The 15,151-nt window shown below is 49.7% G+C and overlaps 1 protein-coding gene and 1 pseudogene across 1 annotated transcript in view; one reads left to right on the top strand and one right to left on the bottom strand.

The window, feature by feature from the left end:
* The window catches only part of HOMER2 (homer scaffold protein 2), a 70,917-nt gene that overhangs the window by 30,298 nt on the left and 25,468 nt on the right, over positions 1-15,151 (top strand). The window lies entirely within an intron of this gene.
* LOC131480427 (small ribosomal subunit protein uS5-like) lies at positions 287-1,134 on the bottom strand (annotated as a pseudogene).

The raw sequence follows: 15,151 nt of genomic DNA, 5'->3' as shown, positions 1-15,151 counted from the left end.
ATAGTTTCTTGTTTGAAGATGACTTTCTTTGATTTGCTGGTTACACTGGAGAACTGGCTTGCCTTGGTGCAGGTTTCGCTGTCTCAGGTGGAAAGTGGCAGTCTGCCCCTGCAGTTGCAGTTAACATAGTCCCTTAAACAGGTTGCTGTGGATCACACAGTGTCACATCCACTCAACACTGTATGTCATTGAGCACACAGTCTCACTTGCATACAGTGCAGATTCCTTGATTTCTAAATTTTTTTTTTCAGCTCAAATTGCTTTATTATTATCCTTGTGTAGAAAATTAGGTAGTAACCACAGTGGGGGCCTGAGTCCTCTGCACGGACACGCAGGTGTGCGTCTTGACCAGGTGGTTTGTGAATTCCTGGTACAGAGACTTGATGAACACGGTCTCCTTCCTGAGGTTGGGTGGCTGTAGGTTTTGGAGATGGTGTCAAAGGCAGCCTTGGCGAAGTTGCCCCGGGTGGCAGTGGACCCACTGGCCGAGGTGTAGCATTCGTCGATGCCAGCCATTATGAGCAGCTTCTTGGGCACCAGGGCCAACACAATGCCGGTGCCATGGGGCGCAAGGATCAGGCACACCAGCACCGAGCTGCAGCGCCCTGTCACCTTGCAGGGCAACGTGTGGGGCTTGCCGATCTTGTTCCCCCAGTAGCCTTGGCACACTGGCACGATGGACAGCTTGGCCAGAATGATGGCACCCCATATGGCCGTGGCCACCTCCTTGGAGCACTTGACGCTCAGGCCCACGTGGCCGTTGTAGTCCCCGATGGCGACAAAGGCCTTGAAGCGGGTGCGCTGGCCCGCCCACGTGGGCTTCTGCCCCGGCCTGATCGTCAGCACCTCGTTGTTGAGGGATGCGCCCAAGAAGAAGTCGATGATCTTAGACTCCTTGATGGGGTGCGAAAACAGGTAGATCTCCTCCAAGGACTTGACCATCATATCCTTCACCAGGCGGCCCAATTTGGTGACGGGGAACCACTCCTTGTCCTCAGCCGTGCTGTCCCGCACACTCCCAGGCCCCAGGCGAGCAAATGTTAGCTTTAAGTGTAATTTCAGGTATACTATAGAATTGAGTGGGAGGTACAAAGCATTCCCGTAAACTTCCTTCCCCCCATCAATTTTCTCCATTATCAGTAGCCTGCACCAGGCTGGTGCATTTGTTACAATTGATGATCCTGGGACTGCTAATGTGTATAGCGGGTTAAGCTACCTCCTGTGATGCCGGCATCCCTAATGAATGCTGGTCCAAGTCCTGGTTGCTCATCTTCTGCTCTTGCTCCCTGGTAACCTCCCTTGGAGAGCAGTGGAAGATGGCCAGAGTACTTGGGCCCCTGCCACCATGTGAGACAGGCCTGGCCCAGGCTGCTGTCTCTTTTCTTCCAAATAAATAAATCTATCTCTAAACATTGATGGACTTAACAGGAAGATCACCAAGGGTCTGTAGATGACATTGGCATCCATCTTTGGTGCTGCACAGTCTGTGGTTTGGACAGATGCTTAATGATGTAGGTGTATATGTCAGGGCAAGGTCATTCCCTAGAAGGTTCTCTGGGTTTTGCCAGGTCCTCCTCTCTTTCTCTCTTTTTAAGATTTATTTATTTTTATTGGAAAGGCAGATTTATAGAAAAAAGGAGGGCCTGGCTAAAGTCCTCGTCTTAAACACGCCGGGATCCCATATGGGTGCCGGTTCTAATCCCGGCAGCTCCATTTCCCTTCCAGCTCCCTCTTGTGAGCTGAGAAAGCAGAGGAGGACGGCCCAAAGCCTTGGAACCCTGGACCCATGTGGGATTCCAGAAGAAGCTCCTGGCTTCAGAATGGCTCAGCTTCAACTACTGTGGCCATTCAAGGAGTGAACCATAGGATGGAAGATCTTTCTGTCTTCTCCTTTTTTCTTTTTTTTTTTTTAAGATTTATTTATTTTTATTGCGAAGACATATATACAGAGAGGAGAGACAGGAATATCTTCCATCCAATGGTTTACTCCCCAAGTGACCATAATGGCCAGAGATGTGTCAATCCGAAGCTGGGAGCCAGGAACTTCCTCCACGTCTCCCATGCGGGTGCAGGGTCCCAAGGCCATGAGCCGTTTTCGACTGCTTTCCCAGGCCACAAGCAGGGAGCTGGATGGGAAGTGGAGCATCCAGGACATGAACCAGTGCCCATATGGGGTGCTACCGCTTGAAGGTGGAGAATTAGCCAGCTGAGCCTAAGTGCCAGCCCCCGGTCTGCCCTCTCTTGCCCCCTCCCCCCTCCGAGACAATCACTGATCTTTTCATTCTCTCTGTAGTTTAGCTTTCCAAAATGTCACATCCTTGGGGTTGTACAATACATAGGGTCTTCAGATTGGACTTTTCCCCCCCTCAGTAGCAGTGAAGGGTCCTCCGTGTCTTTTTGTGGCTGGCTTTTAGAAGTGGGAATCTGTCACCTGGAAGTTCCACCCTTCATCCATCCGTCTGTTGAGGGATATCTTGATTGATGGTGCGTCTCAGTGCCGTCATGTGTTCATATGGACCCAAGCTTCCAAGTCAGTGGTGTAAATGCTGCAGAGCGTGGCTGCTGGGTCGGATGGTAAAGGGTTGGCTTGTCCGAGGAGGATGTGCTGTGTTCCCAGCAGCAGGGCATGAGTTCTGTATTCCCAGATTCCCACTCTTTTGGATTTGGGCTGTTTAAATAATTATGTAGTGGCGCCTTATTTTCCTTGGTGATTTCCCTTGTGGTATACCATGTGGTACAGCTTTGTTCATGTGCTCGCCTGTCGTCTGCTATGATCTGAATGGATTTATCGCCCTCCAAAACTTCGTACTACGACTCAGTTCCCACTGTAGCATTTTGGGGAGGTAGTTGAACCTTGGGGTCTCAGCCTACCCCCCACACCCCCGTGGGATGAGATGTCTTTAGAAAAAGGTTTGGCGGGTCTTTTGCACAGAATGTAACCTTGGGGATGGCGTCTCGGGAGGGAGCGGAGAGCACACACCCTGCCCAGGCAGCAAGCCTGACAGTCACCTGGGCACCGGCCGGCCAAGCCTCCAGGCCGTCCGTGATTCTTCCTGGCCTGTGATGTTTTGTTACAACACTAACACAGACCAAGGCACGCGGCATGGAATTTCTGTCTATGCAGGTGTTTTTGTCCATGTTGAAATTGGCCTGTTTATTTTCTTGCTGGTGGCTTGGAAGTGTTCTTGATATGAAAATCCTTGGTGTCTTCCGGAAATGATTCTTTTTAAGATTTATTTATTTTTATTGAATAGCAGCAAGGACACGAATTGACACCCACGTGCCAGCGCTTGCAGGCAGAGGAGTGGTCAAGTAAGCTGTTGTGTCGGGGCCTGGAAATGATTTTTGCCCTCTCGTCTGTGTGGCTTGTCTCCTCCTGCCATGAAGATGGCCTTGACGGAGTTGTTTGACAAAAGCCCGGCTTCCCAGCTCTTTGCTGTGTCACCATTTAGATGCTGCCTCTGAAAAGTTAACACCTTAGCCTAAGTGATGTGCATTTTCTCCTAGGTGACCTTCTACTTGCAGGTGATTCTATTTTTCTCTTTTTGCAGCCTATCAGTTGTACGTTGTAAACCTCTTTTAGTGGTTGCCCTAATGTTTTTGATATGCATTTATCAGAAAACCCAGGTCCACTTTGAAATAACACTATACCACTTCACAGGTAGTTCAGAGACCTTGTAACAACAAAGTAACCCTGATTTCTTTGTCTTAGGCTTTGTATTCTTGCTATCATCCATCTTATTTATACATAAGCACATGTGAGCATAAATAAACATATACACATATATGTTCATCTGTGCATACATAATTACTTTTCTTTCTCTTGAACATGTTATCTGTTAAATACAAGAAAAATAAGCTTAAAATTTGCCCCCACTTGTTTATTCTTTGATGCCCATACACCCAGGTATCTGACCCAGGTGCCCATGAGGGTGGCAGGGTGTCCCTGCTGCCTGCCAGGGTCTGCATGGACAGGGAGCTAGAGTCAGGAGCCAGAGCTGGGAGTTTAACCCTAGCCTTGGGACGTGGAGTGTGGGCACCTTAACCAGTCAGATGCCCCTTGGTAACCGTGTTTTGAGCTGTCACATCCCTGTTGGAGCCTGACAAGTTGCATCTCTGCTTTCTCTTCCTGCATGTTCTCAGCTTTTGTGTTGTTTTTTGAAATCCCTTTTGCATATCCATTCATCGGCATTGTCATTTTTCCACTCCTGGTTTGATAATCCCAGAATACCTCGTCCGACTCTGGTTCTGATACCCGTTTGGTCTCTCCAGGCTGTTTATTATTTGGAGCTGTTACTGTGCCCTGCGGTGTCCTGAGTAAAAGGAACTACAGCAGAGGCTTTTGGGGATGTGGTGCTTAGGTGTGTTGGGGCGGGGGCCAGGCAGCACCGGAGCCCTGGGCTTGGATCTCAGGCCCGTCTGTGATGCCTCTCAGGGCTCCTCCATCCCCTTGGTGGGACAGGGCTGCTGCTGGGGCTGGAGTCAGGTGTCTCCTGTGTCATATGTTATCGTCAGGGTCTGCCAGCAGCCTAGGTCCTGCTCAACCACCAGGAGCAGAGGCTCCAGTACGCTTAAGAGGGTTTCATTTTTATTTAGTTAAAATCAGAGAGATTCTATCTGACGGTTCACTCCCCTCGCTCCAAATACCTATAGCAGCTGAGCTGGGGCTGGGCTAGAGCTGCTAATTGTTCCACTTGTCCAGTTTTCCACTTGTTAGGACCATAAGTGCTGACTGTGCACTTCAGACACGGGAGCACAGACTGCAAATCCCCCCAACTCAGCCTCTGCAGTCTCCCTCCCCCGTTCCCATCTTTCTGTCCCCACAGCTCCAAGGCAGGCTCTGTGCCAGCATGGTCATGCGGGGCCTACCTCATGACTTCCAATCCCATCTGCACTCATCCTACGTCCAGTGCAGGTGACACAGTAATTCCACTCACATAATTACAGTCATGCAACAGCGTTTCCTTAGTTTATTTTATCCTGGGACTGTTGACCCACTTGGCTGCATTTGTGGGAAATCAACAGACCCCAGGACATACGGTAGTGTCAGATAAAATAGATGGCTAGACATTCTCTCACTAATGAAGCAACTGCTAAAAGATTGGTTCAGATTTTATATCTCAGTGCTTATTAAACCGAACATGATATCAAAGAAAAATACGCTGTGTTGATTAGGAACTAAGTCCATGATCGTCACACCTCTCTTCATTATAGATAAGGATGAATCCCAAAACAATTAAAATGGGGAGCATGGCTTTTCCAGTCCTATGTGGGTTACAGTTAGCAATAACGAAGCCATGTCCTTCCTTACCTCAACACGAGGGCTTGTCTGCTCTGTCTCATTGCAGTGCAACTAGGAACATCTGGGCCCAGCTGTGTTGCACTCCGAGGAAGGGTACAGATGACAGTTCCTTCAGTGAGATCCTGCCCTCTCTCCATGTAGGCTGTCCTAGAGCAGGGGTTTTCAGAAACCACCCATTGGAGGTTTTCCAGCATGTGGCCCTTGAATCTTAAAACTCTGTGGCTTTAAAACCTGCTCATTCACCCTCAATTCTGGTGGAGTGGATTCTTCCTTATGTGCATGTGCAGTGTGCTGTCTACACACACACACACACACACACACACACACACACACACAAATGGGACCAGCATTGGCGCACAGCTGGGTGAGCCACTGCCTGTGATGCCAGCATCCCATATGAACACCAGTTCAAATCCCAGCTGCTCTACTTTGGGTATGGCTCCCTGCTAATGTGCCTAGGAAAGCAGGGGATGAGGGCCCCAAGTGCTTGGGTCCCCACACCCAGAGGGGAGACTTGAATGGCATTCTGGCTCAAGGCTTTAGCCATGCCCAGCCCTAGCTATCTTGGCTAGTTGGTGAGAGAAACAGTGGATGGAAGATTGTCTCTGTCTTTCCTTCTCTCTAATTCTGTCTTTCCAATAAGTGGCGCTTAAAATTTAAAAAGGGATTGCTTTTTTTATTCTTTTTTTTTTTTTTTTTTTTTTTTTTTTTACTGGAAAGGCCAAGTTACAAGAGAGAGGGAGGGAGAGAGAGAAGGGAGAGATGTTTTCTATCTGCCAGTTCACTCCCCAAATGGCAGTGACAGCGAGGGTTGGACAAGGCCAAAACCAGGAGCCAAGAGATTCTTCCGGGTCTCCCACATGGGTGCGAGAGCCCAAGCACTTGGGCCATTGTCCGCTGCTTTCCCAGGCCATAATCAGGTTGCTGAATTAGAAGTGGAGTGGCCAGGATTAGAACCAGGCTCATGTGGGATGCTGGCATTGCAGGTGGCACCTTTAACCCACTATACCACAGCTCCAGCCCCTAAATAAATCTTTTAAAAAAAGATAAAATAATAAATATATGAAAGTACTTCAACAAGTTCATAGAAAGTTAAAAAGTTTTGGTTTGGCACAAAAACTTTTGAAACTCTTTCCTAATTTTTGCATACAATACATTTCTCATAAACCTTTTTTTGAGATACCTACATGCATGGATTTCAAACAAAACCAGCTTTTACTTCCATTTTTCTGTTTACTTCCATTTTTCTGTGAACTTTTTGAATTACCCTTATGTCACCCTCTGTCCCACCCCAGAACCCAGCAAATATGGGGTTCGCAGATGTGGGAGAAACACCAGTCTGGGCACCAGGGCTGCAGTCAGAGCCCAGCTGGGGCTTCCAAGTGGCTGCTGCAAGGGGTAGTGGGAGCTCAGGCTCCAGGGAAGGCCATGGATGTCAGCCAGGGACCTTGAATACTCAGCCAGGGAGATCAGATTTTTCTGGGGGCAGGGAGCCAACATCTTCCAACTCTGCTCTGCAGAAAAATCTGTATCAAAGCTATTTTCTCTTCCAAATATATATATATAAACAATGTTAAGTGCATTTGGAAAATTATCCAGTTATGCAATAACATCTTTAAGAAGTAGTATTCTCAGTCCCCACCTACTGGGCAGGGACTCAGAGGCCTGAGAGCCACACATTGGTGTGTAATGCACAGACCAGCTATTGTGAATGGACATCTCTTGCTGATGGTATGTTGTCTGGGAAAGGCCTCTTAGGATTGCAGCAGATGAGGGGACTTCCAAAAGATCATGGAAAGTGGAGTTAGCACGTTTGAAATCTGTGCGCATGAAGGGTTCTCAGAAAATCCGTGGAAGAAGTATGCACAAGGGTTGGTGTGATGGCTTAGTTGACTATTCCTCCCCTTGCAAGTGCTGGGATCCCATATGGATGCTTGTTCGTGCCCCAGCTGCTCCACTTCCGATCCAGCTCCCTGCTTGTGGCCTGAGAAAGCAATGAAAATTGCCCAAAGCCTTGGGACCCTGCACCCATGTGGGAGACCTGGAAGAAGCTCTGACTCCTGGCTTTGAATTACCTTCACTCTAGCAATTACAACCATTTGGGGACTGACCCAGCAGATGGAAGATCTTTCTCTCTATCTTTCCTTCTCTCTGTAAATCTGCCTTTCCAACAAAAATAAATAGATCTTTAGAAAAAGAAGAACTATGCGTGGGACAGGCGGTGATGTTGTCATTTGGGATTCCTACATCCTGTATTGGAGCATATGGTTTGAGTTCTTCTCTTGAGATCCAGCCACCAGCGAGTGAACCAACACATGGAGGATCTCTCTCTCTTCTCTCTGTCACTGTGTGAGTGTATGTGGTCTCCTTTTATCTGTCTATAATTCTGCCTTCCAAATGAGTGAAATAAGTCTTCAAAAAGGAATTACTTCTTTATGTGAAAACTGAGAAAGAGGGAGAGACATAGAGAGAGATCTTCCATCCTCTGATTCATTCCCCATATGGCCACAGTGGCTGGGGCTAGGGCTGGACCAGGAGCCAAGAGCTTCGTTTGGGTTTCCCACATGGATGCTGGAGCCCAAGCACTTGGGCCATCTTCTCCTTCCCCAAATGCATTAGCTGAAGCTGAATCAGAAGTGGCGCAGCAAGGGCTGAAACTGGTGCCCATATGAGATGCTGGCATCGCAGGTGGCAGCTTTATGTGCAACACTGGAATTTTGACCCCAGATAAGCAAATCTTTAAAAAAAAAAAACTCTTGGCTCTCCTGACACACTGAATTTCCTACATAAATGTATGGTCCCAATTCTAAAAATAATCCTGCTGATTTATAAAAAAATTACTTATCTATATTCATATACTTTGCAAGGCAGAGAGAAAGAAGGAGTGCCAGTTCACTTGTCAGCCTGGGCTAAGCCAGGCCAAAGCCAGGAACCTGGGACTCTCTCCTGGCTGGCAGGGATCACACCGTTGAGCCATCTTGGCTGCTTCCTAGGCATGTTAGCAGGAAGCGGGATCAGAAGCAGAGGAGCCTGACTTGTACCTGCAAGCTGATATGGTTGCAGGTATCCTAAGCAGCCACTTAACCCTCCACACCCCAATGTCCATCTGCTGTGTTAAATCAATGTATTAATCAAGGGATAATTGACAGGCTTGTATTTCCTATTTAAGTCAGGATGTCTTAATATTTTCTTTTTTGAGTCTTACACATTTTCATGTAAAAAATCTGGCTTGGACTTGGTGTGGTGGCGAAACTGGCTAATTCTTTCCCTGAAGATGCCAGCATCCTATAAAGGTACCAGTACATTTCCCAGTTGCTCCGCTTCCCAACTAGCTCCCTGCTTATGGCCTGGGAAGGCAATAGAGGACGGCCCAGATCCTCGGAACCCTGCATTCATGGGAGACCTGGAAAGAAAAAGAAGTTTCTGGCTTTGGATCAACTCAGTTCTAGTTGCTACGGCCATTTGGAGAATGAACCAGTGGATGGATTCTCTCTCTCTCTCTCTCTCTCTCTCTTTCCCTCTTTCTTTCCAATAAAAAAATAAATAAGTCCTTTTAAAAAATTCTGTGTCTTGGCATTCTTCTGAGATTCCTTGCAATTATATGTTTTTGGTCACTACTGTAAAATTAAAAATCTGTTACATTTTCTTCTAGTTTGTTTCTCTAAGGCTGTTGATTTTAGTTTTTTGTACCTAGTCACTTTACCAACTGTGACTGTTCATTTTGAGCTCTCCAGTTGATCTTGGGTGTTCTGGAGGTGTGATCGAATTACCTTATCGGGATGATTTTATCTGCCTGTTGAAAAATGTGTTTCTGAGTTGGGTTCTTCACACAGGAGAGTGTGTGAGAAAAGCTCTTATCCTGTCTGCGTCTCCTTTCTCCACTCCCCCCCCCCCCCCCCGCCATCTAAGTTCTCTGTCTTTGGCTCTGGGGCCTGGTGCTTCTGTTGCTAACTTATGATGAGGGATCATTCGAAGGCCCGTGTCCCAAGGGCTCCAAGTAGACCTCACTCAAGGCTGGGCAAGGACCTGAAGACCAAGTAAGAATTCTTCTGGCCAGCCATGGGGGAAAGGATGGTTTATCCCAGGGATGGCAGGTGCTAGACCTGGATGGGACAAAGTACAAATCATTCAAAAGTGCTAGAAGGAAAAGCACCTCAGAAACCTGTCCGCTGAGGGTGCAGGGCTGGGTGGGCAGGGACTGGCCCTGCAGCTGGCCCTGTAAGGGAGGAACTGGGGAGGCTGGGAGGCAGTGCCTTCCCCCAGTGGGTTGGGAGACAGCTTGCTTTGAGTGCCTCATGGATGATGCTTGAAGGACTTCAAGACTCAGGGCAGAAGCACTGCTTTGGGTGCCTTAAGAGACCTGGAAACACTGTCTCCATGGCCAACAGATCGCATCCGAATGGTGTAACATTGGGACCAAATCCAAGCAGGAAGCAGAAGCGCAGTGCGGCCTGAAAGACTCGTGTCTGAAGTAGCCTGGAGGTTGCACCTTGCAAGTGAAGGATTGGGATAGGCTCAAACACACTTTTTTTTTTTTCCTGAAAAAGAGTAAGAGATACAAAGCTGGTCATCATGCCAGTTCTCTGTAGAAGCATTTCACGGGGAGCCACGATTGCTGGAGGCGGGAGCAGCCTCCGCCCGAGTGGTTTCCTTGTTCTGGATGCACGCACGCTGCATGGAGCGTCTAATTATTCTTGGGACAATTGCTGTCAGGTTCCAGAGTGTGCCCAATGAGCAGCAATTGGTGTCTGTTCAAGTTTTAAAAAAAAAGGGGGGTGCGAGGGAACATCTGCTTTCTATTTTGAGCCTGGCAGAAGGGATGGGAGTCGATCTGAAATCCCCTTTCCGAGCATCGAAGAAAGGAGGTTAAAATTGGCTGGGAAGGTAGTTACAGTTCTCTGATACATACTCGCACAAGCTTCGCCCTGCTGGGAGGGCACCGCAGCCTCACGGGCGGCCGAGTGCTCACTCCCTGGAACCTTGCTATTTTTGCTGGAGCGCACACCTGCAAGAGCTGTGTCCTAATTCCAGCTTGACTTTCCCGGGAGCAGCCAACTTACTCTTTCAAAGCTGGGCCCTTGATGAAGCCGACTTTGGTGGTGAGGTTTGGAAAGGACCCGGACTGGCCCAGAAAGATGTCTCGTGTGTGTGTGTGTGTGTGTGTGTGTGTGTGTGTGTGTGTGTGTGTGTGTCTGGGGTACCTAAACTCACGCCTGTGAATCTCACTTTCCTAAATGGATAGCACTGGCTGCTTTACTGGCCTCCCTGTGAAGAATAGAGTAGAGAATTCTGCCTGGAGTGCACCTGCCTTTTGGGGCACAGTAAACTTCCCATAAGGGGCACTCTGCATGTCCTCCATGGCTATGTGCTCTTCTGGCAGCAAAAAACAAAGCCAGGCCCTGTGCTTAATGATGGGCTGGGGTGACTTTGATCCTACACGAAGGCTGCGGTCAAGGTGGAGTCTGCAGAATTCAGTCCCCCCTAGGGTGTTGGGCTAAGGCCTCCCCGTTCCTGGCTGTTGTCTGGAGTCTTCTCAATTCCTCACCATGTGGGTTCTCTTAGAATTGGCAAGAGAAAGTTCGGGGGAGTAGGCTGGAAAAGTCCCAATCCTATGAGACTGTGATCACTCAAATGATGTCACAAGTCCTGCCAGACCCAGTGGGGACAGAGGTGGGCTAGGGTCCTGGTCATGGGAGACTAGGCTCTCTGGGAGCCATGGCAGGTGCTGCCCCCTGCAGACAGGTACCAGTGTGGGGGAGAGGGTGGTGAAGAGGGAGGCTTTCCCAGTCACCTTTCGGTGTCACCTCCCCTCTCAGATCTGCCACTAATTCTGTGACCCAAGGCAGGCTCCCTGGCCTCCTTGGGCCCCCTATTTCTCCTTCCCCATGGGACTGCTGCAGTGGGAGTGATCACAGGTCAAGCTTAGAACGGTGAAGCCCTTAGTAAATGTCACTGCCTGGCGTGCCTTCTCATCCTCATCTGTTTTGCTTTTTCTTGAAATACCAGCAGAGTTTTTGCGTTCTAGAACACAGTGCAAGCCCCCCAGTAGCTATCCGTGTGGGTTTAGTGGTCCTGGACCCCAGCTTCCTACTAGAGTGCCTATAGGATCCCTCCACAGTTAACTCTGGTCACTAAAGGGCAGTTACTTTTCTTATCCCCTCCCCGGTGCCCATGTGCAAAGATGACTTCCGGGGACTCCCTGCAGTGCCTCCCACAGGCTGAGCACAGCCACTGGCCCGTGGAGCGCCTGGCCACAGGCCACATGGCCCTCTGTGCCCTCCGTGCCCTCCCACATCCTGCCTTTCTGGTTAGGGTCCTAAGGGCAGGGCAAGGTGTGACTGCAATAGACAGGGCAAAGTGTGACTGGCTGTGCTCAGGGCGCCCCACCATGTTCTCATCCCTCCTGCTTCATGTCTTCAGCATGGCTTCGCTCGCTTTGTCACTCCTGTGGGCCTCAGGGACACAGAGTGGTCCCCAGGGCCACTGCTCAGCCAGCCCAGGGCCACTGCTCACTGCCCTCCATCTTTCCCTTGCCTTGCCGGCTACATCTCCCCCTTCCTCTCTGTATCCTCCCCCCTGCCATGTGCACCCAGAAATTCTGCTCTTGGTACTGTGGCCAGCCGCTTCCCCAGCACAACATGTCCCCAGGTAGTACTTCCTGGAGCCTTTCCATATCACTCAGGTCAGCTGCGTCACTGTGGAGGCCAGGGGCTGGTGGGCAGGGCTACTTCTTGCATCTTGGCCCAGCTCCTCTGAGAAGGTCTCAGGCAAGTGGCTCCCCGGGTTCTCTGGGACAAAACTCAGCAAGTGCTCTGGTCATCTGCAAAGTGCCCAGCCTCTCACCCTCGGAGAGCCAGGTCCTGGGAGGGACGAAGAGGGAAATACCAGTTCGAGTCCTGGTGCTCTGCTTGTGATCTAGCTCCCTGTTGCACATGGAGAAGCAGCGGAGGAGGGCCCCAAGCGCTTGGGCCGCTGCACTCACGTGGGAGACCTGGGTAGAGCTCCCAGCTCCTGGGCCTTGCAGCCAAGGAGGATCTCTGTGTATGTGTCTCGTCCCCTCTATGTGTAACACCAGACCCAGACCCTCTCCAGGGTCGGGGGAGAAAGCCTGGTCCCCTCCTGAGGAGGGCTCGGCCCCCAGTCCGGCCTGCTTGGTCAGTGCTCTGGGAGAAAGCGAGGCAGAGATGTCAACGTCATTTCATGTTCCAGAAGCCGTTCATGATTCTTGCCCTTTCTGCGCTTCCTCTTGCTTATGCAGGAGGAGCCACGTGAGGAAGTGTTTTTCTGCGCGGCGGCGTGGTACTTCGGAAAGATGCTGAGCAGAACCCAGTCCCAGCTGGACCGCACAGACGTCTGGCTTCCCCATGTGGATGGGATCCGAGGGCTCTCCGTCGCTCCTGGCGGCAGACGCGGGGAAATGCAGGGAGAATGCGCTTTCTGCTTCCGCACCTGCAGCCTGCGGCTGCCAGGGTTGGTGCAGGGCTGAGACCGGACTGGGTCACTTGAGGGGATGGGACGTGTCCTCCTAACACCATTACTACTCCCCTTCCCCATGAGGGACCTGCTTTGCTCCTGGGAAGTTTTGGGCAGCAAGGGACCATATCTGTGTGCTTGGGAGCTGTGTGGCTGGCACGCTGCCGATGGTTGACCCTGTGGCCTGTTCCCCAGGGTGTCTTGCAGAGGCAGTATTATTTTTCCACGAAAATGTCTCTCTCCAAATCTTTCTAGCATGGTCAGCTTGGGCTCAAAGACTGCAACATTGAGCCCTCCCATTTCCCGTATGCGCTTTTAGCAAATTGAAAATCAGAGTGGTGACAGAGACTCACAGAGAAACAAATCTCTCACGTGCTGGTTTACTTCCCAAATGGCAGCAGTTGTTGGGACTGGGCCAGGCGGAAGTCAGGAGCCAGGAACTGAGTCTCCCACATGGGTGCAGGGCCCAGGCACCTGGGCCATGTTTTACTGTGTTCGCAGTCACATTAGCAGGAAGGGAAGCAGTCAGGACTCAGACCAGCCCTCCAATATGAGCTGCAGCACTGCAGGCTTAGCTCCCTGCGCCACAAACACTTGCTCTCCTTTTTGATCTTTTTTTTTTTTGGTTGTTGTTAATTAATTAATTTATTTCGTTTGGAAAGACAGATTTACGGAGAGAAGGAGAGACAAAGAGTAAGATCTTCTATCTGCTGCCTCACTCCCCAAGTGGCTGCAGTGGCTGGAGCTGAGCCAATCCGAAGCCAGGAGCCAGGAGCTTCTTCCACGTCTCCCACGAGGGTACAGGGTCCCAAGGCTTTGGGCCGTCCTCGACTGTCCTTATGTGCTCTACCTTATGTTTTGTAAGGATTCAAAAAGTGAACTTGCCAAGCCAAAATGAAACTTGTACATTGTGTGTCTCCACTAAGAGTGTAGCATTTACATGTTAGTATGTTTTTCTTCTACTTGATCTTATTTTGAACATGAAGGATTTTTTTAGTCAGTCTGCCTGAAACCCTTCTCCAAAAACAAGTATATTGTGCAATGACTGTTTTGTGTTCCTTTTTGAGGTAGATAGCCGACAAGATAAAAAAAAATGTAGTGAGATGCAGTTGTAGTTTTCATTCATCTGCTTTAGTGTTTTTAAATATATTTTATTGGGCCCGGCAGCGTGGCCTAGCGGCTAAAGTCCTCGCCTTGAAAGCCCCAGGATCCCATATGGGCGCCGGTTCTAATCCCGACAGCTCCACTTCCCATCCAGCTCCCTGCTTGTGGCCTGGGAAAGCAGTCGAGGACGGCCCAAAGCTTTGGGACCCTGCACCCGCATGGGAGACCCGGAAGAAGTTCCAGGTTCCCGCCATCGGATCGGCACGCACCGGCCCGTTGCGGCTCACTTGGGGAGTGAAACATCGGATGGAAGATCTTCCTCTCTGTCTCTCCTCCTCTCTGTATATCTGACTTTGTAATAAAATGAATAAATCTTTAAAATATATATATTTTATTTATTTGAAAGGCAGAGTTACAGAGAGGAAGCAAAAGAGAGAGAGAGGGTGATCGTCCATTTTCTGGCTCACCCCCCACATGGCCAAACCAGCCACAGCTGGGCTAGACGGAAGCCAGGAGCCTAGGACGCCATCCGGGTCACCCACCTGGATGTAAGGGACCCGAGCTCTTGGGCTGTCAGCCAGTGCGTGGCGGCACATTGTCAGCAAGGAGCTGAATTGTGCCCAGAGTAGCTGGGACTTAAACCAGGCACCCCAGTGTGGGAAGCTGGAGTCCCAACCAGCATCGTAACTTGCTGGGCCAAGTAAACTTAGCAAGGCTGTCTCCTGCCTCATTGCTTAATATCTGTTGTCAAGACTTGGAAATGCCACCACTAAACAGAAAGAGGCCTAAGTAAAGTGATGTGAAAAAGGAGCCACGAGGATAAGAATAGCCAGGCAGGTGGATTTGATGCATTTCCCATAAAGCTCAAAAAGTTTCCAAGTTGGAAGACTTGGTCAGTCAAGTCCTTAAACGGTTCCTAACATAAAACAAAGAGATCCACCAAAGGAGAGACAAAAATTCTATCATCACTACCCCCTCCCCAAAAATGCCATGTGGCTGATAATTACCTAATAGCAACACAAGGGATCTCCAGCAGGTTCACAACTAACCTGCATTTTAAAAAAGAAAAAACTAAGCTTGGATTTTGCAGTGTTTGGCACTGGTGGTGCCAGCTTTGCCTGAACACTCTGGCCTCATAGAATATCCAGCACACGATTACAGAATCCTCCCTCCCCAAGCCCTTGGTGTGATGTGGTCCCCAGTGCTGAACAGCATACCAGGAAGAAAAGAGGAAGTTGGTGGCAACATGAAACAACTGCGCCCGTGAGCTGC

The sequence above is a fragment of the Ochotona princeps genome, chromosome 6 (genome assembly GCF_030435755.1).
Source record: "Ochotona princeps isolate mOchPri1 chromosome 6, mOchPri1.hap1, whole genome shotgun sequence".
NCBI classification, from domain to species: domain Eukaryota; kingdom Metazoa; phylum Chordata; class Mammalia; order Lagomorpha; family Ochotonidae; genus Ochotona; species Ochotona princeps.
The sequence above is the reverse complement of the archived record's forward strand: the minus strand, read 5'-3'. Positions and strand labels throughout refer to the sequence as shown.